The sequence below is a fragment of the Grammomys surdaster genome, unplaced genomic scaffold (genome assembly GCF_004785775.1).
Source record: "Grammomys surdaster isolate TR1022 unplaced genomic scaffold, NIH_TR_1.0 193, whole genome shotgun sequence".
Lineage (NCBI taxonomy): Eukaryota > Metazoa > Chordata > Mammalia > Rodentia > Muridae > Grammomys > Grammomys surdaster.
The window spans coordinates 4,735,532-4,740,253 of record NW_021604638.1 but is presented as its reverse complement, the minus strand read 5'-3'; the positions used below and the strand labels follow the sequence as shown (position 1 = coordinate 4,740,253).

Below are 4,722 nucleotides of genomic sequence, written 5' to 3'. Positions count from 1 at the left end.
AGACCAGGCTAGCCTCGAACTCTCAAACTCAGAAGTCCACCTGCCTCTGCCTCCCAAGTGCTGGGATTAAAGGTGGGCGCCACGACCGCCCGGCCAAAACATTTTTTTTTTTAAATGAAGCAAAGTTGGGGATTTTATTGAAATTATTTTGACTACATCTAAATATGAAGGTTGGAAAGTATGGGTGTAAGTTCCTTAAGGAAGAGGAACCAGGAAACAATTTTTACTCTACTCTTTTTTTTTTTTTAATATTTTAAAATGTTCAGGCCTCTCTTCATGTCTAAGGCACAAAGCAGAACACTTAACCCATCGGGGAGACACTATAGTCTAGATCTACAGTGAGTCAAAGCTTGTTGCCTGCTTGTTTTGAGACAGGGTTTCTCTGTGTAACCTGTCCTGGAACAAACTTTGTAGACCAAGCGAATCTTGAACTCACAGAGATCATCTTCTGACTCCTAGGGGCTGGGATTAAAGAGGTCCACACCAGCAGGCCTGTTAGGATTCAAAGTTTTGAGACTTTCATGTCCCGAGGTTCCATCTGAAAAAAAAAAAAAATAATACTGCAAAATAATACTATAATAATATACAGTTAGGAACTTGAGATTGTTGCCAATCGTGCTCAAAGCCTTGTGTTCTTCCCTTAGCACCACATAAGCACATAAACCCGGCATGGTGATCCAAGCCTGTAATCCCACTGATGGGGAGTTGGCAGCAAGAGATTCTGAAGTTCACTGTCACTCTCTCCTTTATAGAGTATGTGAAGCCAGCCTGGGCTACATGAGATCCTGCCCCTGAAGTGAATTAATTCTAAGTTTTGGGACACAAAGACACTCACCAGGGCTGGTAGATTCGTTCTGTTCGTACAGAATGGGTAGAAACGGTGTTCATCTGCGGTTAGTCGTGGACTCAAGCCCTCTTAGCAACTTTGCAAAGGATTGGGTTCAAGCACTGCTCCCTTGCCTGCCAGCGGTGCCTGCAGAAGCTGCAGATGTTGTCCGACAGTTAGATAGCACCCTCGGGCCTCCTGGCCCTCCTGATAGTTCTCCACCTATCTTCATTGGTTGGAGTTATTTCCTTAGTCACAGACTGGCCGTTTATTGAGAGGCTGTCAATAGGAACTATGAAGATAACAAATTATTTAAACAAGGACACAATGTGTATGTGTGTCTGTGTCTCTGTGTGTGTGGTGTGTGTGTGAATATATATATATATATATATATTTATGCTCTTTCTTTTTTGGGAGGACCTATAATTTTTCTGTTTCCTTAAGTTTTAGGTGGTTTTCATAAGAGCAGTCTAGTGTTTGTGTCTTTCCTAGGACATTTGAAGGTTTAAGCCTTCTGCAAACATTTACATTTCTGACCAGCCAGCAGCATTTAATATCTTCGACACTTCCTAAGATTAGAAAAAGGAGGAGGGAGCTTAGAAAGAGATTTGGAAAACAAGCCTGTCCCAATCTGGCAAGGAAGTGCAGCAGCGCTAGCTGGCTCTGAATTTATTGGGACATTTGAAAGCAATTAAAATATCTTCTCTCCCCACTTACTTCTGTACGTTTTAAAGCACACGCACACAGGCTTAGAATGGAAAGCCTCCATGACAATGGAAATGAATTACCAAGCTGATTAGAGATGTCTCTATCAGACTTTCTGATTGTCCCAGTAAGAATATAGATAATGTGCCAAGCCAGGTGGCCCTTGCCTTTCATCCCAGCAGAGGTAGGCAGATATCTGTGAGTTCAAAGCCAGACTGGTCTATACAGTAAGTTCCAGGATAGCCAGGGATATCGAGAAGAGACCCTGTCTCAAACAAAATAAAAACAAACAAACAAACAAACAAAAACACCCCCCCCAAGCCGGGTGGTGGTGGCGCACATCTTTAATCCCAGCACTTGGGAGGCAGAGGCAGGCCGATTTCTGAGTTGGAGAGTTCGAGGCTAGCCTGGTCTACAGAGTAAGTTCCAGGACAGCAGGGCAGCCAGGACTACACAGAGAAACCCTGTCTCGAAAAACCAAACCAAAAAAGAAAAACAAAACAAAACCCAGAACCACACAAGGGTGGTGGCGGTGAAGGTCTGTAATCCTAGCACTCTGAAGTTCAAGACAGGAAAATCAGAAGTTCAAAGCAATCCTCTGTTACATAATAAGTTGGAGAACATCCTGGGCTACATCAAACCCTGTCTCAAAAATAATAGGGCTAGGGTTATAGCTCACTGGCTAGAGTTCTTGCCCACCATGAATGAAGTCCTTGGCTCAATTCCTAACACAGAAAGAACTAAAATACGAATAAGTCTTTGAGCATTGGGGGTGGGGGGCAGGGGAAGGAGGTGTGCATGCAACTGGACTCATGTGCCACAGCCTACATACGATGGAGGGTCAGAGGTCCAACTCATCTGTCCCCTCAGGAAGCCCCGTTACTCACTGAACCCTAAGACCAGCCTCGCTCTTAAGTTCTCTGCTCTCTGGCAAAGTTAACCCACCTGTACTGTCGATTTGCTTTTAAATAAAGTTTTGTTCCTTCTTCCTTTCATTTTTGACACAGGGTCTGACTATGTAGCCCTGTGCTGGTTTATAACTCTCTTTGTAGACCAGGATGGCCTCAAGCTAACCAAATTCCCCCTACCTCTGCTTTGAATAAAGTTTATCACTTTGCAAAAAAACGAAAAACGAATGTATTGAACTAAAAATGTTTTAAAAAATTAAATCCATGTCTTCCCAACAAGTATGGCCCTTCTTGCTCATTCTGGTGTGTCCTTGAACTATTTCCAACTCACACATGACAATTCCAGTCCCTCTCTTCCCCCCCTCCCCCGCCCCCAACTACCAGCGATTCCGGTTTCCCTTCCCGGGATTAAACCAGCACTAGGTGTAAAGCGAAACGCACCGGGGAGGGCTCCCGGGCGTCCTGGCTCCTGAGAGTCCATCTGTCCCTCTGTGGCTGCAGAAAGATCCGAGGACCCTCTTCGACCTTGGCCCCACGCAGGGACAAAGCCCACTTCTCAACCCCGAGTGGGAACAGAATCAGTCCCGACCCAACCCGGCAGTCCCTACGGACATTAAAGTACGGTTGTGCAATTTTCTCAGTGAGATGACCCGAGGCCAGCGGCATGGTAGCTGCTTACACGGAGCCGGTTTTAGTGCAGTTGGTTCTCTACAGTCAGCACTTAGGCCTGCGACCCGGTGTCGTCTTAGGCGACTATATTTTGAGAACATGTGGTGAAAATTGGGATTTTTTTTTCCTTCTTCCTCCTCCCCTCCCCACCCTTCTTCTGCCTAAAAACAAGATAAGCCTATATGCAAATAGATTCCGGGTAACCTCAGATGCTCTCTCAATTTTAACTTCATTGACTGAATTTCGAATTACAGAGTCTGACTGCGACCCTACTAATTTCTATTTGCATACCTACAACATTACCAATATTCCAAGTCTGAATCACTAGGTTTATCTCGCCGAGGCTGCTTTCAACCACACTAACAGGGACAATGGGCGTCGTCTATGTCAGCTTTGGGACTGTTTATGTAGGATTGTTTATATGAAGAGACACAAAAGGGGCAGGATTTTATTTATTTTTTTTTTTTTTACATTTTTAAGATTAATCTTTCTGGATTTGCAAAGATAGTAATGGTCACCTTAATGCTTTTTCTTAGCCCTATGCCATGACACTGCCTTCTCATTGGTTCAGGGATATTTAAGGAAGTTTTAAAATTGAAGTGAGTGCTGGAGGGGGAGGGGGATGTGACTCAGTCACAAGGTGTTCAGCCTCGTTCGACACAAAAACAAAGTTATTAAATTAAAAAATAAATAAAATTCGTACCGTGGCCAAACGATTTCGAGGTAACATTTGAAATAGTTTCATTTATGTAGTTCATACGCTAAAGAAACATACAGTGTACCGTTCCAATGAATACAGCTACTCTCCTTTTGAGGTTAAAAACACTAGTTTCTTGAAGAAAAGGTAGAGCTTTATATGTTGGATAGTTTAAGATGGTCAAACATCTCCCACCTATACTTCTGAAAACAACCCAAATTAAACTCACTGGGTAATGCACAAAATAGAATAATGGCCATTTTAAAAGGTAAAAAGGGGACACCTCCCCATGCCTGTAAGCAGAGACAGGCAACCTGGCTCCACAACAGCCAGGAACACACACACACACACACACACACACACACACACAAAACTTAAAAGAAAAAAAAGTAAAGGGGGGGCATTTTGGAAGGTGGGGGCGGGGCAGAGACAGTAAAGAGTGTAGTACCGAATTCATTATATACACGTCCAAAAAGACCACAAAGCAACTCATTACTGTGAACAATTCATATATGTCAACTGAAAAGACAGCTTAGTGAATAACTCTACAACAGATTACCAACAAAAACCAAATAAATACAATGGAAAAGCCAAACAGGAAACAGAAGCGAGGAGGACAACCTCGAGGCGTTTGCCAGAGAGAGCAGGAAGTCAGAAGGAGCGAGTGTGTGACAGTTTATTTTCTGCGAGCCTTGTTATCAGGTGAATGAACTCCCTCTGGAGGATGTAAACAGGCAAACCAGGATGCCTGGCCGCTCCACGAGCTCCTGGATATTTAGAAAGCTTCCCAAAGCCAGTTCTCCAACGCCTATTGCGGCGCTTTTCTGAAAGGAAACACTGACTGGTTCGTGAAATCATCAAGATTTCGAAACCTGATTACACCACTTCTCTCTCTCTCTCTCTCTCTCTCTCTCTCT

At 43.8% G+C, this 4,722-nt stretch overlaps 1 long non-coding RNA gene across 1 annotated transcript; it reads right to left on the bottom strand.

Annotated features, from left to right (window-relative positions):
- Positions 1 to 212: 212 nt before the first annotated feature.
- LOC114622933 lies at positions 213 to 2,992 on the bottom strand. Its single transcript, XR_003711697.1, has 3 exons — positions 2,881 to 2,992; positions 836 to 1,118; positions 213 to 538 (listed from the first exon to the last, which is right to left on the bottom strand). It is a non-coding gene; the product is annotated as an uncharacterized LOC114622933 (long non-coding RNA).
- Positions 2,993 to 4,722: the final 1,730 nt, after the last annotated feature.